Source organism: Ambystoma mexicanum, chromosome 8, assembly GCF_040938575.1.
Source record: "Ambystoma mexicanum isolate Mex_15411 chromosome 8, UKY_AmexF1_1, whole genome shotgun sequence".
Classification (NCBI taxonomy): domain Eukaryota; kingdom Metazoa; phylum Chordata; class Amphibia; order Caudata; family Ambystomatidae; genus Ambystoma; species Ambystoma mexicanum.
Window position 1 is genome coordinate 1,214,029,579 of NC_090929.1, and position 24,837 is coordinate 1,214,054,415.

Below are 24,837 nucleotides of genomic sequence, written 5' to 3' on the forward strand. Positions count from 1 at the left end.
CAATAGATGTTGATGGTTACGTCCGAGCCAGTTGGACAGATCTTAAATTAAAAGAAAACTACAAAAGGTCCATAGTTATGATAACCCTAAGATTAGTAAAGAGGAGGAGGAAAATAACATGATAATAATCAAGCGAGCTAGAAACAAAAATAGAGATTCATATTACACCAAATCAGAAGGAAACATTCATGAAAATCATTGGCGTAGCGTAGACATAAGTATAAAGATCATAAACAAAACATGGACCCAACAAAGATCATTAAATCTCTGAGACGTCTGATGAAGTTTTTTTGAATAAAAAGTAATTATTGAACAGAATATTCAGTATGTAGATATCCACAGAGACAAAAACAGTATCAAGTATTTTAGCTGGACTACAGATTAAGATAACACTGCCTTTCCTCCAGTCTATTATAACGGAATGCCAAAATGTGGAATGCTGTTGAGAATTAATTGCACAGACATGTCAATCCATATTCTTTAGTCCAAGAGGCAAAACATGTTGCCCACTTTATGGTTTGTGAACCAAATGAATACCCTTGCAAATTCTTACAAAGACTTTGGTGAGTGTCTCTGTGAATCAACCCTAATAAGGACATTGAATCCTTAAACATTGATAATTCCTGCTTCTACTTCCTTTGAGTGGAATTCATAGCACAACTTGCACATGATTATCATGATAACAATTCAGTAAATTGGATTACATGTGGGAATTGATTCCAATCCCCCAAAATGCTGATAGCAATTCAAATCAAAGACAAAAGAAGGAGAAAAACAAAACTTCTGTCTCAGGGGTCAAAGTCTTACAGGTTAAGGCCAATAGAAACCAATCTTTAGAAACTAACAAAAGCAAGAATAAGGCTCAGAATAGTCAACAGAATGAAACTCTGATTAAAAAAAGTGATTCCTGAAAATATTGGGTCTATCATAACCACATTTCAGAACACTGATTCTACACAGTTCAACTACATCAGTCTTCAGTATAAACTATCCAATTCAATTACTGGGTTTCGTTATAGCCCTATTGAGCAGAGGAATCATCAAATTCAGGCTTCTTTCAGCGGACTAATAGAAGGGCAAGGCCCAGGTCAGAGTTTCTACCAATGCCTCTAGAAAGGGCAAATTATCCTGCTCTGAGATGCTTAACAGGCAGCCAGACAAAATATCCCACAGAGAGGAGATTACTGAAGAAATTGAAATATTGAGCTCAAATTATACCCACAGACATACACTGAAGCAGTCGCTCAGATTCAATTTGACACAGGGATGATTCCTAGATCCCCTCCCATGGTAAACCATACATTTGGGGAGAATACAATTTCCTGAGCAGAGTTGTAAGAATCATAACAGAGGCCGCATAAACAATTTAAATGAGTATAGATCTAGATTTTAGAGATTTGAATAGAGAGACGATATCAACATTTGGAAAACCAGGTAAGAATGCTAACTGAACAAATTGGAAATTACTCGGCAGCACACTAACCAGTCCACCTCCTGCATCCCAAAATGAATATGCTCTTAACACCACAGAGAACTCAAGCAAGTGACTAGACAAAAGAACAACAATCAAGATCAACAAGGTATTTGGGGGAACCGATACAGAGTTGTAACCATTGGTGTATTGAGGGTTGGTACTATTGAGAAATAGGACCAAATGGGGGCCCCAAAACAAGGAAAAAATAAACACACAATGAAGACCAAAAAAGAAGGTTCACTTTAATCTAGAATGCAATCAAGTGAAGGGACTCATAACGGATATACAATGCTTTGAAAAATAGGAACCAGAAAAGGGAAGATTCTACCATCACACCATTCTTCAGTGAAGAACCAAAAAGACAAAGAAAAAGTGTGAACTAAGTGTAGGACTAAAGTTGACAAAAATAGCACAGACGGGTACTGTGTGAGTTCTTTAGTACCTCAGCCAAGTAGAATCAAAGATCAACGAAGCAAGAGTGCAACACAGTGTAATCCCAATGTTTCAGTTGTGGACAAGAATGCCCAGACAACTGAAGATAAATTGGTAGCTGGCAGGATGCTTTCTTTTAAGAGCACAGAACCATCCTCTTCAGAATGGATACCTGCATACAAAGGAGTAAGTCTGAAGGTGAAATACTCAAGTAACATGGATCAGAGTAATGAAAAGGAATACAACGTCAGAAGAGAGAGTATAGACACATCAGAAGGGAAAAGTGAGAAGCAAATTCAAAGGGTGCTTATTGATAAGGGAATTATGGTTTCTTCATCTTCTTATGGGTTTAATGATATATCTCATCCCAACAATCGCAGCACTAATGAAAAGAATTTAGAAAATTATCCAGATCCACAAGATTGTCTCCCTCTGGAATTGTTTGATGACGGTCAAGTAACAGGTACAGTAGACAAATCCAATAATATGTGTTCTTCCAGTTGTCTCTGGTTGATGGAAATGTTCACAGGCCCTTTGGTGGGCTGGCACTGTGGATTAGCACTGCCCTTGATTTTCAAATCTCCAATGTCGAATCTGGATCTCCAGATTTTCAACATTTGGTACTAAGCTTGACGGGTGCCCAATCAATATCTTTGTTTAATGTGTATGATATGATAGGTTATTTATAACACGCTTAATACCCAGAGGTTTCTAAGCGTGGACCCGGGGATTGAACCTGTGTTGCTCTTGCTTCCAAGGCGAGCACGTTGCCCCTGAGCTATCCTCCCGAGACCACCGTGTACGATCGGGTCACTAATAAACCCACAAATAATGCAATTGATTTAGCCAGGAATCTCGTAGAAACAAGAATAAGCCATTAGAAATTGGAATATCAAATTATACTTGTGGGTGACTTAGAGGGGCCTTGAGATGACGTGGATGAGGCATGGTAAATACATCCATTGGAACCAGTGTTGTTGGGCAGGGCACACCCGATGGCTATTAGTTGGGCTACTACTCTCCTTGGTTTAGGATTTAGGACCTGCAATGGTCGCTTTGGAAAGGACCAACCGGCAAATTCACCTTCCAAGGGAATAGAATTTCCTCACACATAGATTATTTTCTTTTATCAATGGAATTGTGGGCTAATGCAAAAGATTTTGATGTCTTGAATAAACAGGAAAGCAACCATAAGCCACTGTCCCTGACGTTGATTAATTTGGGCAGATGTGAGAGCAATCTTTATAGTGATTGTAGTTACCCTGTCCATATCCAGGATCAATCTAAATAACAAAATAAAGTGGCTTGATCTCGACCATGGGCAATTTAGATCACATATTTTTGGTACTATCTTGCTTGACTTGGAGCAATTCTCCTTGATAGAATCTGGTGATGTAGATATTCTATCTGTTTATGATAAGCGGATAGTGTCCATACAACCCTTTGTTACCAAACCTTGTAAAAATGTAAAGAAACGTGCAATAAAACAACATGTTTGAATTGACGAGGATTGTAGGATAAAAAGATGGCAGGTCCCAGATAAGACTGAACTAAGACTACTCAGGGCATCTCATAAATCCCTGATAAAAGTTAAAAAGATAGTTACGCACGGCAAGAATTGGATAAACTGCAGGACGCCTCTCGATTCAGGGACTCTCGTTTGTTCTGGAAGACAGTTAGCGGGAACAAAGAGGGGCATGATAAGGACGTGGTAGTTGATATAAGTCAGAGTATATGGAAGAAACATTTCCAGGACCTTTATGGAATGGGAGGTACACTAGGTTTCCAGAGCATTTATTTGCAGGATTTTGATAGAGGGATTATTCCCATCTCAACCCATTTTGAATTACGGGAGGTCTGCAATGCTATATCCTCCCAGAAGTGGGGAAAAGGACCGGCCCACATCTAATTCCAATCAACCTAATCAAGGATAAACTGACAATATTATCCATTGCGAGATATTTATTTGGACTGGCAGCAGGGATTATAGCACTGGGGTTAGAATTCTCGCTTACAGGCTCTGCTGTACCTCTAGAGTTGACTCCCTTGTTTTGGCTTTGCAGGTTTATAGACCAAGATGCAATTTCTTGAATCCCCCCTAGAAATATTTGTTTATCAGATCTAGCATCTTGTAGTAGGTCAATTAGAGATTTGAGGATAATGCCTTCCATTTCTTTTTCTGTTCTTTTTTTCTCTCGCAGCGATTCAATAACTGAGTCCACAAATATTAATTTGCAATTCATCATGGTGATCAGCGTCAACTAGTCTTTATCATTTTCATACAGTTTAAGAAAGGGTGCCAAAGATATTGTAACAGCTGAAGAAATTGCAGCTTGCATGCCCGTAACCCAAACTGGCATGTTTTTGGCTTTTTCTGAGGCTTGCTTTTGATTTTGCTTCTTTTTTCTTGAAGGTGCCTTCTTCTGAGATGCTCTTGACTGCGTTTGAGCCCAATTTTCACAGTCCCTGTCCCCCGATATACAAGAATCAGAGGAGCTTGAGAGGTCCCTCAGGCCATGATCAGTTGCCTTTTAAATTTATAAGCACTTCACTTCTGTTAAGTTCACTAGAATGTTGCTGAAAGTTCCTCTGTCTAGAATGGTGGTTGTTCTGGCTCAGCCTCGTTTTTTTAGCTGCTATTGAGACCTCATATGCTGCAATGAAACAAGCCCGTCTGTATAGCAGGAATTAGATGGTGGATCAGTGCTGTTCCTCTGTCTTTGCTCCCGTCTTTGATCGCTGGAGGGAGAATATTCCTGAGGCTCCCTGTCCTGTGACAGGTTTTTAATCAACGTCCTGGACTAGGGTCGCTTATTTTGGTGGCTTCTCCTGTTGTCAGAGTTCTGACCAGCCTCGAGGGATAAAGGGTTTGTTATATGCGCACAGGATGTAAAAATGTCCTCCGGAACGCATTACACTAATCGCTTTGTCGCATCTGCTTTGGGAAATGTCGCATTTAAACAGCTCATTTTATCTGGGCTTATTTGAGACCTCTCTCTATCTATCAGTAGGGAGCAGGGGGATGCAGATTTCTCCTTGTTTGTATTTTCCACAGGGCACCCCACTAGCACTTTTTGAAGTACTTTTTCTGAACCATCTTTCTAGTTACCAAAAAGAGTTTATATCGGCGTACGGAAGCTGTGCTTACTCTTTCCACAGCACCCCCAAGAGATTGCTGGACTTTCTGGGTTTTCATGTATTTCAGCGTTGCTGGTTAGTAAGTCCTCGTCTGGTATTTCTGTAGGAGTTTTCGGCAGAAAATTTGTAAAATCTACCAAAAGAGTTTTTTGGTGATTTGAAACCACATGCTGTTGCTTCAAATTAAGTGTAGGCATTGCTGTGAAGTGCCACTTCAGGGTTCCTAAATTAGTGCTTGACAAACTTCTCTTGCTGGCGACCTTCAGCAGAGGGTTACGGTCGTTTACCATTGCCAACCGCGCTTTCCCGTTGTACACAGAATTCGTATTGACTGGCAGTTCAGTTTCCTGCTGCCTCTCTGCGCTCCTCTGTCATTGCCGCTTTTCTCAGATGTGGGAGCCTGGACCTCTCCACTCACTGCCACTGTCATTAAAGAGGTAAGATCTTCTGTTGTAACTACTATGGGGGAGCAGACTGGCAAGACTAGCGAGGCTCATAAGCTCTCGGTAACGCTACTGTCCCAATTTCGCTGCACTGGCATTTTGATTAGGCTTAGAGTTCGACTCAGTAAGGGGGGCTGTTACTTTTTATGTTGGGGAGATTGATTGTGGGGCTCACAGGGATTGGTGATTTTCGTGCTCATGCTCAATACATTCCTCCTCAACGTGACTGTCAGTTTGAATGTCAGTTTGAATGTTATTATGCTGGCATGGTGGACAATCGCCTTGAAATCGTATTTGTAGAGCTTTCAGCAGCGTCTCTGAAAACGTATGTGTCATGAGGCTTGCTGGATCTATGATGGCTGCTTTAGCATTTAAGCTTACCCTGCTTCTCATTCACTGGTTCCCTTTACAGTCATATTCCGCTTCCATTGGGGAAAGCACAGCTCTTCCTCTTGCAGCGTTGCAACCCTCCCCTGCGAACACTCTGCAAACACTGCAATGCTCTGCGTCCGGACTGGAGTTTTTGAAGATGGTAGAGCTGGTAGAGAGTGAAGACAGACTCAACACAGCAAAGCAATGCACAGAACTGCCTGGGATTCTGGTAGCCTGGAGATTACTGCAGAACTCAAAACTCTGCAAACACTCCACCAAAGCCAATATGATAAAGAGAGGGCACGTGTGGAGATAGCCAGAGCTGATTCAAATGGAAGATAAAAACAAGCCTTGACAATGGAAAAACATTTTCTTTTTTTTGTTGATTGGAAATGGACTTGCCAATCACTGCCATAATGCTATTAACTGGCCATTGATGGTAGCAGGTGCAAAATGGTGTGAGCACCTGGGCATCTAAAATCAGTTCATGGAAAATGCTTAATACCTAAACACAAGCCAAAATTGTTGGCTTTGCCACTGCTGGCTTTTAACAGGAGTTGAGTGAAGGACACACATAGTGCTTATACATCGAGTTACTTAAGGCAGACCTGGTTAAGACATGTTTATTACATCAGTAGTGTACTTACAGTGCCAATTAAGTCATTAACTCTCAGAAGACTGCTTGGAAAAAACACTGACAGGAACTTCAAGTGCAAAGTTTGATGATAAGGATTGTTAAAGGTAGCTCAAAGAGTCTCCATGAGATGGTGTTTTGTGTGGGGATGGCCAGGTTCTGGTGGGAATGGCTATAGGTATTAGCATGGCTATGGGCAGTCAATGGGTGGGCAAATAATCAAACAACACCTTCCAGCTTTGTGCCCCTCCTCAAATGCAATTTCTCCCCATCGGTGCTGTATTGCAATAGTTTCAGCGTATAAGTGGCTATGTCACTAACAGCCCAAATCAAAAAATGATGGTGGTTACAGAGTGTGGAGTGGGAACACAAAATGCGGCGTAGCAAAAAAGTGGGACGTAAAGACAGAGGGCCCGATTTACAGAAGCATTTTACAATGGGACAATCCCATTGGAAAATGCTTTTGTATTATCTCATTGTTTATGAGGTCCTATCTCACAGGACATGCTACATTCCTCTCTAAAGTCTCCTGATTTGATGGATGTTGCAAGAGGATCTCCAATAGAAAATATGCCACCAACTCCCCTCTCTACATGGGATTGGAAGAGTAGTTTAGGAGGATGAGTTGGAATTCTCGGTCAAAAGGGAAGGGGAAAAAACTATTAACCCAGTTTTTCCACCAATGTTTTGCCTGCAGGGTTATGTAGACCCGATATCCAATAATCTAAGCAATGGGAATAATGAATTCAGTGAAACCTATGTAAAGGACAGTTATGGGGGGCTAAAGGGGTCAGTTGTTTTCTGTTTTCTTATCATAAATACTACATTCCCTAATGCAAATTGTATAGGTTGTTTCCCTGATGTTATCATTTATTTATTTAATTTATTTCTAAAGCTCTAAGACAAAGGCCCATGGGCATAGTAGCGCTGGACATAGACAAAACAGAGAACACAGAGATTATGATGTGGTTGCCTGAGCGTGGAATTAGTCATTCAGGTTGTATGACATGAGTCAGAACTTGAACTTCATTAATCTCCCAGCAGATTCATTGCCCAAGGCAAGAGTTGAAAGCAGTATAAATCATATCTGTGATCTTAAACACTTTTTGCAAAGGTCTGTCTTTGGTCAGCAAATGCACACTTAAAGTGACATAGCCTGTAGTTTGTGAGGCTGGTGGTTCATTAGGGAATATGTGCATGCTTTCAGCCCCACTGTATGACTTGGTAAGGTCTCCTATAAAGAGATGTCGGGAGATGGAACTGTAAATCATCAAGGAACAGGCCTGGTAGCCTTTGCAAAGCAGAACAAAGAAAGGCACCCTATAGGATATGATATGATATGATATGATAAGGCATTTGTAACGCGCCTATACACAAGTGTTTCAAGGCGCGACGAGGCAGGGAGGGGGGAACAAGGGGAAGACAGACAACAATCCTACTAGGCCAGGTGTCATTCAGATCGCGCAAGTGCAGGGGTAGAGGGAAGGGAAAAAGTGCATGGGGGACGGGGGGAAGTGCAGTACAAGTAAGTAGAATAAAATAAATAAATAGGGCCAGATGGTGGCAAGTGCAAGGTAAGTGCAGACAAGTGCTGGGAAGGGGGGGCTGTGGGGATACAGAGACAGTCCCGCAGTGCAGGGGTTGCCAGGGAGGCAGTGCAAGTGGAGAGTGGCTGGGCCCAGGACCGAGGTCGGTGAGAGAGGCCCAGTTGCAGATTCAGTGCAGTTTCAGTGAAGAATTTAGCAGGGGAGAGGGAGAGAGAAAGCAGAAGCAAAGAGGAAGGTTTTGAGGTGCTTCCGGAACCGGAGATGGTTCTCCTCAAGTTTCAGGGACGCAGGAAGGCTGTTCCAGAGGGAGGCCCCTGCCGCGGAGAGAGATCTACCCCCAGCTCGTTGCTTCGAGAAGCGGCTCACCCTGAGGGAGTTGGAGACGGATGAGAGAAGGGTTCTGGAAGGAAGATATTTAGGAAGAGAGAGTTGAAGGTATTTAGGCCCCAGGCCCCAGAGGGCCTTGTGGACAATGCAGAGGGTTTTGAACTGTATCCTCGCAGCCACTAGCTGAAAACGAACGCACAATTTAAGAGAAGCTATTAAGCTTATGTTGTCAGAATCACAGGGGGCCTATTTAATATTAGAGATGGAACAGCCTAACGCGGCCATAGTATAAGTGCCTTTTAAGGAGATCTGAGTGTAACCTTCGGATAGCATGTTTGACTCCCTGTGCAAGTCTTACGTAGCATTTAATCCTTCACAAGCTACTCTCTACATAGCAGATCATGGATAATCAATGCGCATCTTCTTGTTTCTAAGTCCCAGTCAGACCAGTACAATATATTTAACAGTCTTAAGTTAGACTATGAGGCACCACACACATTCCAACATTCTCCAGGTGGATTCATATTACCCTTATGTATGGTGCTCAATTTATTGACCTTGAAGCATAAAGGTCAAACGCCTATTGGCAGATTCCACAAACATGCTTTGCTCGTTGAGACATCGCGGAAGTGAATGTCGTTTGCAGACATTATGGATGATGTTTCCATGGTTCTGAATGCTGATCATGCTACAGTTGGCACAAATCAAATAATTCTTACTTTGATAGTTATTTTAATGCTTGGATTACTTAACTGGCAAATTAGGGTCTCCTGGTGTAGTAGTATATTGCATGCATTAGAAATCTCTGTGGTGGCATATAAAGGTTTTATGAACAATACATACAATTATTCAGAAATGCCCATTATATAAACCCATGGTTTACATTTACAGCAATATAGTTCCATGACTATATTTGCATGCATTTCAGTACCAGCTACACTCAGTGCAAGTTGTTTTGAAATATATCATTGCAGAAGTCAGAGAACCCCCACACCCACACACACACCCTAAGCCCCTCTATAGGGGTTGGGCTTGCTCACTGCATTCGCTCTGTAGCATTTACGCCCCACCCCTTTACAGAGTCAGCAGCAGCCACTGCTGTCGTTCTGGGCGGGCTGTTTCCCTCCACCAGTTAACGCACTGTTACTGAACCTAAATGCATAGAGAAAACCATCGTGCAGTATAGCATTTCAAAGCTAGGATTGAATGAAAGTAAGGAAACATGTCATTCCAGGCATGACTTTGCTGTAACCGTTTTTTTTAAACAGATGTTTGATGGACAAGGTACATGTGCATTTGCTGATGTCTGTAAATCATCTCAGTGGGGGGTGGGAAGAGTCAGGTTTTGGTGCAACAAGCATTGCTTACACAAGTCTTAAACAATGTCATGTTACGAATCAAAAAGAAAGCTCCAGTTCTCTGGAGGTCATTGACTAGAGAAGGAGGGTGTCTGTATTCTCATGTATGCATGGGTATACTGTTTATGTTATTGTATTGCAATTGCTCTCAGCTATGAGAAGCTGAGTCTTTTGTTATCTGCACATTTAGTGAAAGGATAAGCAAAGAGTTGAAATCCTTGAGGTGGGTACATACATGGTTTTCTAAATAGTGGTTAAGAGTTACAAAAATAACTCTCAACTTGATATGCCAATCAATATATGATACATTTGTGATTTAACTGTTCTACTAAATAACGGAATCCATTCTTCTTCTTCACAGCTACAACAGATTGATCCAACCAGCCTCATCCCAGCATCTATGATTTCACAATACAGCATTGTTCGACAGTGCAGTTAACTTCAGAAAGACAATATTGCCAGTTTCCACTGCTAAATATCCCCGAATGCAGAAAAGGAAAACAAATTGATCATGACATGAAGAGACGGAGACTGCACAACTATTTAATGAAACCGAGAAGTATACGTGATCAAATTAGATGTCTAATAACCTCCTCTCCGACGCCCGGTTCATTCAGAGAGAATAAATGATCAATAGACGAAAATGCTAAGCAGTTGATCGTGCTACATGGCGACTCAGTCGAGTTAATTGCAACAAATCAGTATCACAAAGAATACGACCAGGGAAATAAAGGATACAAATGCAATGAGGTTAACTAGCCTTGGGAAATGTCAAAGGAAAACCTGTCCCTTATCTTTCTATTATTGGGGAGACAAAACAATAACTGAAAAACCTCAAAAGGCTCAAATATCCACCTTACAGAAAGAACAAAGCTTCAGCTGAAGTGGAAGAGTTGTTTAGAGAAGATCAAAGAAACATGTAATAAAAGGTCGGCCAGAGTTCCAGATCCTAAATTGGTTGTGGTTATTATTTATAGAGGAGCTTTACTTCAGAAGTCTCTAAAAGGACCACGGTCCAAACTAGGTAACAGTAAGTGATCCTTGACAAGACAAGACAAAAAGTGCAGCTTAAGGTGAGGCTGACACTGTGACATACCCATTCAAATGTCCTGTGAAGAAGCATTCAAATGGGCTAGTTGCAACAGCTATGTTCCGTTCCTGCCGATCAAGCCCGGCTATAATTCCCAGACATTGATAAACAGAATATCGATTCCTGCCCACTGATGGCTTAGCATGCCATGTGCCCAACCATTCTTATTCAGAGCACTGCCCACTAATCTCTCCTGGATGAATTAATTCATAAATAATCACAAAAATGGGTGTTCTCATGTGGCACTCAATGCCAGATTCCTCCATCTTCTATGTATGGAAATAACTGTTATTAAAACCTGGGGTGGTGGGAGCAGCCAATCAGGCACCTTCAATAGTCTGCCCGTATTCCATGGAACCTGAAGTCTGCTTCCCCTGCCTTCCACCGCCATCTTCCCGCACCCTCCCTTATCTTTATTTTTCCTGTTTTTCCCCATGCCCACCCCTGCCCCACTTACCTCTTTTGTTCAGCAGCAGTGGCACCCTCTGCTGCAACTTCCATGCTTCTATGGTTGCACCATGGCTGCCATGGAAGAGGGGATCCGTATGGAACCCCACCTTCCATATCCATGTCAGCCATCTTGAGACAGTATTTTCTTAGCACCCCCGGTTTCCGGATTGGAAACCCGAGGTACGAATAGCAGGCTTTGTTCAAGCCTTTAACTCAGGCTCCTGGCCGTTAACACCCGTTCCAACTCTTAGAAGGAGTACTTAATGCTATTTTATTATTATTACCCCATTTAATGGTACTCAATGTATCGAACTCAGATGGATAAAAGGCTATGTTGGACCTGCTGAAGATTGAAACTTGCGAAGTGCAAGCTGCCTACATGTCAGATATCAGATCTTTACTCATCGGCTTTCCACCGAGACAAATAGCATCAGTTGCATGGAAAACAATGTATTAACATCTACATTCCTGTACTAATATCTCTCCTGATAACGTCTAACATTGATTGTTATGATCCTTCCTTCTTTAATCATGTACTGCATGTAAAAGCAGCCTGGGATGATCACTAGTAGACACAGAGGCACTATACAAAACCCATGAATGCACAAATAAACCCATAAATAAATATACACGGGATTGGGACTATAAATTACATGTATACCACGAGGCTAACCATCAAAGAACAGATGTTGGAATCATTTCAACCAATGATGACCTGCTTCAGATGCTAAAATGTTCAAATGTTAAAATGCAGATATAGATGTGGCCTGATTCCCATGTGATCTAGTGACCCAACAGTATGTGACCATTAGGCCATTTAAAGTACGCTCCTCCACACTCACAACAGAGAGAATACAACCCGCTAGGGAAGAAAGGTCCAAGTCGATTTTGTAAGGATAACAAGTTTTAACCTCACACGCAGATGAGAGCGCAGCAAATAACTGCTGCTAACAACGTTCTGCCAAAAAGAGGTACAAGCAGAAACTTTTAAAGGTACACAATATCATGATGAGGCAACAACATACAGTAAAAACCTGCGCCGCTGATTGGATGGACACTATACATGTACCACATTTATCCATAAGGGATGGCAGTTTATTGGTCCAAGCCCAGTACGTCCATCGTGCATCACGTGGGTGCTGCTGGGCTCCTCTTCGTCTCACGTCGAAGGTCAGAAAACAAATAAATTATACTCCTACTATAAAGCTTGTTTTATCACTCATACTGTGCACTTGGCTGGCCTTAAGACAGACACAAAGGACGTTCTTGGGCACTTTAACCTTCACACACACATTTCACTCACTCCCTCCATGCCATCCGGCTCCAAGGTCTCCACCCTCATTTTGAACTAGAATGTATCCCTCCCAGCACCTCGCAAAATACAAATTGCACAATTGTCACTTTGCCGATATGCCTTGTTCGTCCTTTTGAACATTTCAGGACATGCTACTTTGGGCTTGGTGGTCAAAGGGCACCTGGTGCCATGGAATTCAGGGGTCTTAGGGTTTAGTCAGTTATATGGGCAAGAATGCATGGTCACCAGGAGTGAGCCGGGTCATGCTTTGGCCAGTGTGAGATAACATGCACACCAGTCATCGGTCTGTGATTGCAGCCTTGTAGGGCACATTCCTCTTGGGTGAAAAACACATCTTTGCAACACTTTTGGAACAATTAATAGACGTTTTGGCAGTTGGGGGTGCGAGCTGTCCTTATGGGAGCCCGGGCATGGCTGGGGATTTCTGCGGTCTGGTGAATTTGGGCCTAGTGCATGCAACTCCGCATTTACTGCGCATGACTTCCCTTCTATCTATGATTACTAATATCTACACAAAATAGTGATTCTGCTTGTGCTTTATACTGTACTATGCAGTTAAATTATAATTGGTTATATTGAAACAGGGCCCTGTTAAATGGGAAGGGGTCCCTCTCACCGTCCCCTCTCCCCCCCTGGCCCAGCATAGTGCTTTAAATATGTCTCGCCTCACCCTAAAGTGCCTAGGGGGGTGGGATGGGGTTGCCCCCTTCCCAACATTCCCCCCTTTCGTTACTTCTACAGTAACGCATTCTGGAATGCTTCTGCACTCCTGCTCCCCCGTCTCTGCATCCACATACGGCTGAGTCCCATTTACTGGCACCCAAGCTCTACATGCTGATCGCAAACACTCCCCCCTAATGTCACGATCTCACCCCAGCACAAGTGCTCAGCCCATTTTTCCCATTCTGGAGCCTCCCCTTTCTTCCGGCTTTGGAAGTTGTCATGGCGACTGGGCAACGCAAGGCACATAGACGTCGCTCTGCAACAGTAGTGTTTCCCTGTTGCATGGAATCAATACAGTCACATGACCGCTAGCACCGTATACCATTGTTTCAACATCAAGCAGTATTACGACTGCCTTTTAAACAGTAATACAATTATGAAAAATGTCATTGCATTTTTTTGGGGGTGCGAAAGGGTAGATAAGGGGTTGGTGGGTTGGGAATAGTTAAAAATAGGGACGGGAGGAGGATTTGGGGGGCTGGAACCCCCCACAAACTAAAATTAGATGACATTTTCCGAAAGGTTATACACGTTTAAAAGGCAGTCATAATACTGCCCGACGATGAAAGAACATAGAACCCCTATCACAATGTCATCACGTCAAGCCCATTCACTCTGGCTCCATAAAGAACTGCCGGACGACAGTACGAATGCTTCTGATTGAAGTTAGTACCTCTATTTTTGTACTCTGTTGAAGAATCCTGTTGTTCTGTCCTTTGATCCTGTTTCCTCATCACAGACTGCCTCTGCCTCTCGATTCTGTTTAGTTCTGCTGATATCACGGTATACAATCTTTTCTGCCTTGCTTTTGGATTGCTTTTGGAATGTCCCTTTGTTTATCTGCTTTGGTACTCTCTAAAAACTTAGTATAGGAATCTGTCCATTGTACCATGGGATATTACTAAGTGCATTGAACTAAGGATGCCTTGCTGACCAACACTGTGTACCATCCCGTTGTTAGTGTGTCCTCATGCTGCCTGGGGTATAGGTCCCTACTAACCCTTCTAATCTTTTTTTAATTTTTACCTTTCCCTTTCGTTTCCGTTTCCTTGTGGATTATCTTGGATTAACTGTGCCTTCACCTTCAGTTATCATCGTCTCATTAATTCCTTAGGTAGGAAAGCCCTTGTTCAGAAATACTCTCTTTTTTAGAAAATCTATCAGGTGACTTACATTTATTCCTTTCCTATTCCATAGTGAGAAAAGAGCTTTTGTTTTTACACCATCAGGCGACAGTTGAAGCCCAAGTGCGTCAAATAATAAAGTCAGTGTTGTTCTTCATCCTCGTTTAATTGTTCTGTCAAATCTGTAAATCGACACTAAGACCTGCCCTCAATTTTCAGCCTCGTGTCCAGCTGGTGGTGTTTCTTTCCTTTGCACTTTCTGTTGATCTACACCTCTGTTCATATATACATAAACTAACAAAGGGGCATATCAGTAGAACGGGAACCCTCATTTGAGGAGACTTGACCCTCCTTGGTCGGAGTTACACAGCAGTACAGATTCCGTAACTAGTTTTAGGATGACCCCATTGATGATTACTGACACATAAGCGCATACTCTTCAGGTGAACATGTCATATAAATGCACCCCCACTCCCTCACCAGATCCACCCAAACATATGTGTACTTTTCTGGATCAGGAGGTGGGGAAATGATAGTATGGTATAGAGGACCAACGTCATCTCCATATGGAATGGGGAACATGTCACACTTTGGACACCCGGTTGGACATCAGTTTGCACTTCAATATTCTTTATTGTGCGAGGTGCATTTGGAACCTCAATTGATACCATCATTCTTGCGCTATCAGGTGCCACAGTGGCACAGCATCGAAGGACCAGCTGACAAGTGCAGAAAATGACGAGGATGAACACAATGATGGCCATTAACATCTTCATGATCGCTTCTAGCCATGACGGGGCCCAGTAAAATGCCTGCTACTGCACTTGGGGATGGTGGACCGACATGGGAGACTGCCGCTCAAGGCCGGAGACATCACCCCCCGACTATCCTGGCACTCTGGCTGGCCTGCATTAAAGATGTTGGCATACTGCCGGGGCTACCTGGTGGGGAAAAACTGTAACATAGGCCAGTCAGAGCTCCAGGATGGTTGGGGGTGATGTCCCCAACCTTGGGTGGCTGTCTCCCATGTGGGCTAACCTTCCATAAGCACAGTGCCAGTCCCAGGGAGCCCCAGCAGGGTCCCCGACCTGTCCCAGAGAGAGAAGCTGTAATGCAGGTCAACCAGAGCTCCAGGGCAGTGCAGGGTTATGTCCCTGGCCTTTGGCGACTGTCTCTCATATGAGGCGACGAGCCCCAAGTGCAGTAGCTGTCCCAGGGAGCCCCTTCAAGGTCCCCATCCCTTCCCCGAGGGAAATTCTGTGACATAGCCAAGCCAGCGCTCAAGGATGTTTGGTAATGATGTCCCTGGCCTTGGGCGGCTGCCTCCAATTTCAGTTGGCCATCCCCAAGCCCAGCAGCGGTTCCAGGGAACCCTGGCAGCATCTCCATCCTTTCCAGGAGGGAAATGTTGCAACGCAGGCCAGCTAAAATTCCAGGATGGTCGGAGGTGATGTCTCTGACCTTGGGCACCTGTCTCCCATTTGGGTCTACCGTCCGCAAGGCCAGGCTGCACCTTTGGCTGGGCTGCATTACAGATTAACCCTCGAGGGAGCATTGGGGACCCTGCTGGGGCTCCCTGGAACTGCTTCTGGACTTGGGGACGGTCAACACATGGGAGACATGGGAGACAGGCAGCCAAGGCCAGAGGCATTCTGTAACATATCCCAGGGATATGACTACACTCCACCCTGAAGCTCTGGCTGGATTGTGTACAGCTTCTCCCTCTGGGAAGGGATGGGGACCCTGACAGGGTCCCCTGGAACCACCGCTTGGCTTGTGGACAGCCAACCCACATGAGGGACAGGTTCCCAAGGCCAGGGACATCACCCCCGAACATCCTGGGGCTCTGGCTAGGCTGCATTACAGAATTCCCGTATGGGAAGAATGGGGACCCCGACTGGACTCCCTGCGACTGCCATGACACTTGGGGATGGTTGACCATCATGGAGACAGCCGTTCAATGCCGGGGACATCACCCTCCAGTATCATGGGTCTCTGGCCGGCCTGCATTACAGCTTCTACCTCTGAGAAAGGATGGGAACCCTGCCAAGGTTCCCTGGACCTGTTTCGTTGCTTGGAGATGGTAGACCCCCATGGGAGACAGATGCTCAAGTCCTGGGACATCACCTCCAACTCTCCTGAACTTCTGGCTGGGCTACATTACAGAATTTGGGGACCCTGCCGGGGCTCCCTGCGACTGCCGCTGCACTTGGGGATGGTGGACTGACATGGGAGACAGCCACCCATGGCCGGGGACATCACCTCCCGAGTATCCTGGAGCTCTGTCTGGGCTACATTACAGCTTCTCCATCCAGGAAAGGATAGGGACCCTGACAGGGCTCCCTAGGACAGCTGCTGTGCTTGGAGATGGTAGACCCACATGGGAGACAGATGCCCAAGCCCAGGGGCATCACCTTCAACCGGCCCGGAGTTCTGACTGGGCTGCGTTACAGATTTTCCCTCCGGGGAGGTATTGGCACACTGCTGGGACTCCCTGGTGGGGAAAAGTAACAAAGGCCAGTCAGAGCTCCAGGATTGTTTGGGGCAATGTCCCCGACCTTGGGTGGCTGTCTCCCATGAGGGTTGACCTTCCCTAAGCACAGCACCGGTCCCAGGGAGCCCCAGCAGGGTCCCCGAACATTCCCAGAGAGAGAGAAGCTGTAACGGAGGCCGGCCTGAGCTCCAGGATGGTCGGGGAAATGTCCCCAGCCTTGGGCGGCTGTCTCACATATGGATCTACCATCCCCAAGCACAGTAGCTGTTCCAGGAAGCCCAGGCAGGGTCCCCTACCTTTCCCAGAGGGAGAAGCTGTAACGGAGGCTAGCCAGAGCTCCAGGATGGTCAGGGGTAATGTCATTGGCCTTGAGTGGCTGTCCCTCATGTGGGCTGGCCATCCACAAGCCAGGCAACGGTTCCAGGGAGCCCCAGCAGGGTCCCTGGCCTTTCCCAGAGAGAAACGCTGTAAGGCAGGCCAGCCAGAATTCCAGGATTGTCAGAGATGATGTCTACGGCCTTGGACACCTGTCTCCCATGTGGGCCACCGTCCCCAAGTCGAGCAGCAGAACATAGGAGCCCCGGCAGTATCCCCATTCTTCCCCGAAGGGAAATCTGTAACGCAGCCCAGCCAAAACTCCAGGCAGGGCTTGGAGATGGTCGACCCACATGGCAGAAAGGTGCCCAAGGCCGGAGATATCACCTCAACCATCCTGGAGCTCTGGCTGGGCTGTGTTACAGAATGTACCTCTGGCAAGGGAGGGTGGCCCTGCCAAGGCTCACTGAGTCTGCCGCTGCACTTGGGGATAGTCAACCCACATGGGAGATGGGTGCTAAGGCCAGGGACATGCCCCCAACCATCCTGGAACTCTGGCTTGATTGCGTTACAGCTTCTCGTTCCGGGAAAGGAAAGGGAATTTGCTAGGCATCTCTGGAACCACCACTGGGCTTGGGACATTCAACCCACATGGGAGACAGCAGCCGAAGGCCAGGGACATGACCCACTACCACCCTGGAGCTCTGGCTGGGTTGCATTACAGCTTCCCCCTCTGCGAAAGGACAAGGACCCTGCAGAGGTTCCCTGGAACCACTTCTGGGCTTGTGGACAGTCAACCCACATGAGGGACAGCTGCCCAAGTCCATAGACATCACCCCCGACCGTCCCGGAGGTCTGGCTGCACTGCAGTACAGAATGTCCCTCCAGGAAAGAATGGGGACCCTGCCAAGGCTCACTGGAACAGTTGCTGGGCTTGTGGACAGTCAACCCACATGTGGGACAGCTGCCAAAGTCCAGGGACATCACCCTGACCATCCAGAAGCTCTGGTTGTGCTGCATTACAGAATTTCCCCCCAGGAAGGAATGGGGAACTTGCCGGGGCTCCCTGGTACTAACACCAGGCTTGAGGATGGTAGACCCACATGGGAAACAAATGTCCAAGGCCAGGTACATCAGCCATAACCATCCTGGAGCTGTGCCTGGCCTGTGTTACAGTTTTTCCCCCCAGGCAGTTCCGGTAGTGTGCCAATCCCTCCCCGAAGGGAAAAGCTGTAACGAAGATAACGCAGAACTCCAGGATGGTTAGGGGTCATTTTCCCAGCCTTTGGCATTCATTTCCCATGTGGGTCTACCATCCACAAGCCAAGCAGCAGTCCCAGAGTGCCCCATCATTGCCAGTGGGAAAATCTATAACGCAGCCCAGCCAGAGCTCCAGGATGGTCGGGGAGTGATATGCCTGACCTTGGGTGGCTGTCTCTCATGTGGGTTGACCGTCCCCAATCCCAGCACCAGTTTTAGGGAGCCCCGGCAGGGTCCCCATCCTTTCCCAGAGAGAAAATCTGTAATGCAGGTCAGCCAGAATTCCAGGATGGTCGAGGTGATGTCTCTGGACTTGGGCACCTGTCTCCCATGTGGGTCGACCGTCCCCAAGTCCAGTGGCAGTTCTGGGGCGCCCCAGGAGGGTACCAATTCTTCCCTGGAGGGAAAAGCTGTAACACAGTCCAGCCAGAGCTCCAGGTTGGGCTTTGGGGATGGTCGACCTACATGGGAGATGGGTGACCAAGGCCTGGGATATCATCACCGACCATCCTGAAGCTCTGGCTGGGCTGTGTTATGGAATTTCCCTCCAGGAAGGGAGGTGGAACCTGCTGGGGCTCCCTGGGACTGCCTCTGCACTTGGGAATGGTCAACCCACATGGGAGATTGGTGCCCAAGGCGAGGGACATGACACCCAACCATCTTGGATCTATGGCTGGCCTGGGTTACACCTTCTCCCTCCATGAAAGTACAGGAATGTGCCGGGCCTCCCTGGAACCACTGCTGAGCTTGGGGACGTTCAACCGACATGGGAGAGAGCCATCTAAGGCCACGGGGATGATCCCCTACAACCATGGAGCTCTGGCTGGGATACACCACAGCTTCTCTGTCTGGGAAAGGATGGGGACCCTGCCGAGGCTCCCTGGAATCAACGCTGGGCTTGTGGATGGTCAACCCACATGAAGGACAGCCACCCAAGACCAGGAACATCACCCCTGACCATCCTGGAGCACTGGCTGGGCTGCATTACAGATTTTCCCTATGTGAAGGGATGGGGAACCTGCAGGGGTTCCCTGCGACTGCTCCTGCACTTGGGGATGGTCAACCCATATGGGAGACAGGTGCCCAATGCCACGGAAATGACCCCCAACACTCCTGGAGCTCTGGCTGGCCTTTGTTACAGCTTCTCCCTACGGGAAACGATGAGGACCCTGCCGGGGCTCCCTGGGACTTCTGCTGTGCTTGGAGATGGTAGACCCACATGGGAGATGGATTCCCAAGGCAGGGGATCATGTCCCTGACCTTGGGCATCTGTCTCCTATTTGGGTTGAACATCCTCAAGCCCAGCAGAGGTTCCAGGGAGACCCAGTGGGGTCACCATCCCTTCCCGGAGGGAAATTCTGTAATGCAACCCAGCCAGATCTCCAGGATGGTCGGGGGACATGTCTCTGGCCTTGGACAGTTGTCTCCCATGTGGGTTGAATGTTCCCAAGCCCAACAGAGGTTCCAGGGAGCTCCAGCAGGGTCCCCTCCCTTCCCAGAGGTAAATTCTGTAACACAACCAAGCCAGAGCAGCGGGATGGTCAGGGGTGATGTCCCTGACCTAGGGCACCCATATACTATGTGGGTCAACCATTCTCAAGCACAGCAGGAGTCCTAGGGAGCCGCAGATGGGTCCCCATTCATTCCCAGATGGACATTCTGTAATGCAGCCCAGCAAGAGCTCCAGAATGGTCACAGGTGATGTCCCCGGCCTTGGACACCCGTCTCCCATGTGGGTCGACCATCCCCAAGCCCAGTTACAGCTTTTCCCTCCAGGAAGGACGGGAACCCTGCCGGGGCTCCTCTGGACAGCTGTTGAGCATGGGTGCGGTTCACCGAAATGGGAGACCGGCACAATAGGCCGGTGACATCACCCCCACCAACCCTGGAGCTCTGGCTGGGCTGCGTTACAGAATTCGGTGACCCTGCCAGGGTTCCATGTGACTGCTGCTGCACTTGGGGATGGTCGGCCGACATGTTAGACAGCTGCCCAAGACTGGGGACATCGCCCCCAAATATATTGGAGCTCTGGCTGGCCTGCGTTACAGATTCTCCCCCCCGGGAAAGGATAGGGACCGTTCTGGAGGCTTCCTGGGACTGCCACTGTGCTTGGAGATGGTAGATCCACATGGGAGAAGGATGTGCAAGACCGGGGACATCACCTCCAACCGCCCTAGAGTTCTGACTGGGCTGTGTTACAGATATTCCCTCTGGGAAGGTATTGGCAAACTGCTGGGGCTCCCTGGTGGGGAAAATCTGTAACACAGGCCAGTCAGAGCTCAATGATGGTTAGGGGTGATGTCCCAGGCCTTGAGTGGCTGTCTCCCATGTGGGTTGACCATTCCTAAGCCAAGCGCCAGTCCCAGGGAGCCCCAGCAGGGTCCTCGACCTTTCCCAGAGGGAGAAGCTGTAACACAGGCCAACCAGAGCTCCAGGATAGTCGGGGGTAAGGGAAGGGACAGGGACAATGCAGGGGCTGCCTGGAAGCGGCTCTGAACTTGGGTATGATCAATTCACATGAGAGATAGGGGCCAATGGCTGGGACATTACCGCCGACCACGGTGGAGTTCTAGCTGTGCAGCATTAGAGCTTTTCACTCTTGTTAGGGATGGGGACCCTGCCGGGACTCCCTGGGACTGCCATTTAGGGCCAACAAGGCTGAAACACGTGTATGGGATTGCTGTTGGTGCTCTTGTTCAAAGGAGGTTTGCCTGACATTTCGGTACTGACTGCCCTAGTGGGTGAGACAAAGAGTGATATGCAAATGGATTTCCCACCTTTGTGAAAAGTACAGTGAGCTAAAAGTAATGGCTACGGACTCTCAAAGTGAGAAAAAAAACACAGAATAGGTTATCATACCATGTTCTTTCTAGAGAGGGGCGCCTGCTACCTTTTTTATATTTTTGTAAGGAACTTGGGGTTGGTCACCTTAAGTTACCCTGGGGGAACCCAGACGTGGACCCCTTGCTCACTGTGCTGACAGAGGCACAGCTCCACCTCACTGATGAGGCCCAACAAGGCTGAAACACATGTATGGGGTTGCTGCTGCTACTCTTGTTCAAAGGAGGTTTGCCTGGCAGTTCGGTGCTGGACTGCCCTTGTGAGCGGGACGAAGACTGATATGCAAATGATTATTCCTCCTTTGTGAAAAGTACAGTGAGCTAAAAGCGATGGCTGCAGACTCTCAAAGTGGGAAAAACTACAGAACAGGTTATCGTGCCATGTTCTTTCTAGAGAGGGGTGCCTGCTACCTTTTTTGTACTGCCGTTGGACTTGTTGACAGTTGACACTTTTTTCTTTTCCACCCAGCTAGGTGCACCCACACATTTGAGGTAACATTTCTGTCGGGACACCAGTGGGAAGGTGGGAAGGTAGGACATGTGTTAGTGTCAGTGTTTTTCTGTTGTTTCGTGGTGACAAATGTCTGAAAATTGTGTTTTTTCCCCAACATTTTGTACTTTGCTGGGCCTTGTGTGTAATACAATATAGGGTGATTCACACAAGTCAGTCCTCTGTGGATTCCCACGGGTATCTTCTTTTCAGAAATGCATGGGGTTCCCTATTTTCCTTGGTGGCTGCAACACCTCAAGACCAAATCTGTCGGTTGTCCACAAGATCAAAATCCTAAAAATGTTCTCTCTCCAAACCCTTTTGGATAGCAGTGGTTTAGCCTTTTCCCTTTGCGCCCAGGTAGGTGCACCACACATGTGTGGTACCGTTTTCGTCGGGATACCTGTTGGAATGTGGGAAGGTAAGACATGTGTTGTTGGCAGTGTGTTTTGGTTGTTTCGTGGTGGCAAATGTCTGAAAAGTTTGTTTTTTTCCCTACATTTTGGACTTTGCCGGGCCTTATGGGTAATATTTTCGAGAGTGATTTGCGTAAGTCAGACCTCTGTGGATTCCCACAGGTGTCTTCTTCTAGGAGTGGTTTAGACTTTTCTCTTTGCGACCAGGTAGGTGACCCACACCTATGAAGTACTGTTTTAATTGGGACACCTGTTGGAATGTAGGAAGGTAGGACATGTGTTGTTGGCAGTGTGTTTTGGTGGTTTCGTGGAAGCAAATGTCTGAAAACACATTTTTTTCCCCCTAACTTTTGGACTTTGCCGGGTCTTGTGGGTAATACATTCTAGAGCGATTCGCTAAAGTCAGACCGCAGTGGATTCCCACGGGTGAAATCTTTTCAGAAAGGCATGGGGTTCCCTGTTTTCCTTGGTGGCTGCGACACCCCAGGCCCAAATCTGTAGGTTGTCCACAAGACCCAAATCCTAAAAATGTCCTCTCCCCAAACCCTTTGGGATAGCAGTGGTTTAGCCTTTTCTCTTTGCGCCCAGATAGGTGCACCCACATATGTGAGGTACCGTTTTCATCGGGACATCTCTGGGAATGTGGAAGGTAGGACATCTGTTGTTGTTGACATGTTTCAGTTGATTTATGGTGGCAAATGTCTGAATATCTCTTTTTCCCCCTTCATTTTGGACTTTGCCAGGCCTTGTGGGTAATACATTCTAGAGCAATTCCCGCAAGTCAGATCTCTGTGCATTTCCACGGGTGTCATCTTTTCAGAAATGCATGGGGTTCCCTGTTTTCCTTGGTGGCTGCAAAACCCCAAGCCCAAATCTGTGGGTAGTCCACCAAGCCAAATCCAGTCTTCCCCAGGGCATTTGATGTACCAGTGGTTTAGCCTTCTCCCTTTGTGCGCAGGGAGGTGCACCCACACATGTGAGGTACCTTTTTTTGTCAGGACTCCAGTGGGAATGTGGTATGGTAGGACATTTGTTGTTTTCTCTTGGTTTTGATAAAGTGTTCATACATTTGCTACTGCACTTTGTTACACAGCCCTTTTATTTCCCTAATGTAACCTACATTTAGTTGCTGCTTTAGGCACTGGGCCTCATTACGAGCTTGGCAGTAGACGGCTACTGCCAAACTCATTACCAGCACTGCCACCCTCGAATGGGCAGTTACCGGCCCATTACGAGCTGAATGGGCCGGTAATTGCCCATTCACGGGTGGCGGTATTGCCGGGCTCCCCATGCCCATTCTGCCCCACAGGGCAGAATGAGGGTGGGGAGCATGGATTCACTGGCACTGTTGATAACGGTGCTGGTGCAATTACGAGTTATGCTCGCGGGTGCCGCACAGCCCACCAGGCACCTGCGAGCAGAACTCGTAATTCGGCGGTACGGTATGAACGGTGCCAGTGCCTTACCGGCACCGTTCACACCATACCACCAACATTATAATGAGGCTCACTGTATGCTTTTGTAAACCTGCAACAGTCACCTATCCTTCAAAAGGTATGCGTGTCATTCCTCACCAAATTCTTTTCCTTATTTTCAAATGCTAAGTACATCTGTTTAGGCTGTCAGCATAAAAATCCTGTTTTCCATGGCTCCGTTTTTGGCTTGTGTTATTGCTTGTTTTGAGAAACATTATAAAAAAGGTGTGATTTCCTAACTAGAAAAGTCGGGGAATGTAGCAGTGCATTGCTTTTCTCAATATTCACAGAACCCATTACCTTACAGGTCCAAACATGTCCAGCACATACCATTTTTTCTGTCATTTTACCAATTTTTTCCCAAACTATAGGAATTTTACAAACATAGTTGTTGCCTGACCTGCACAAATGACCCTTTCCTAAACTTGGAATGTTGTATTCTTGTCACAAATGTATGCCTTTCTGCCTTCCCAATCAGCTTTCCTACCTTCCTCTTCCATTCTGTCCGCGAACGTCCTAGTGGAAAAAAGGGAGAAACCGCTACCTCTAACAAAGCCTTATAAAAATATGTTTATTTTGTTTTCACTCAGCCTGTTCCTGAAAGCCTGGAAAATTGTGAATTCAGAACAGCAAACCATTTGTTCCTAGCTCTTACAAGGAAACAACTACAGGCTTCTTTGTACATCATTGGTTGGCATTTTTTGAAAAACTCAAAATGTGCTCTCTTTTTTGTTAATCTGGCCGAGATATCTCATGTAACATAAAAGTTACAAGGGTATTGAATGGCGAAATACCAAAATCTCAAAAAAATCGTGCAGTACTCGGAGGGAAAACCTTCAGCAGTTAAGAGTTTAAATATGTTAACCAGTTATTTTTACTGGGAGCTCCAGTGACCTTTAATTAATTTGGTAGGAAATGTTATATCCCGACTTCCTTTATGCATCAATATATCACTATTATCAATGCAGTAAGGGAGAACTGTGATTGATAAATCGACAAGTCTAATTCTCCAAATATGTAGAGACAGCAACATATGCATGATTTCAATTTCAGTGCTGCCATGTTTTACAAAGACCTTTCGGAGCAAGAATGCTCTCTATTGGATAATGTATTAGTTTGG

General features: G+C 46.5%; 1 protein-coding gene across 3 annotated transcripts in view; it reads right to left on the reverse strand.

Moving 5' to 3' along the window:
• HTR7 (5-hydroxytryptamine receptor 7) overlaps positions 1-24,837 on the reverse strand; it is a 904,402-nt gene that overhangs the window by 520,005 nt on the left and 359,560 nt on the right. The gene's annotated exons all lie outside the window — the stretch shown is intronic.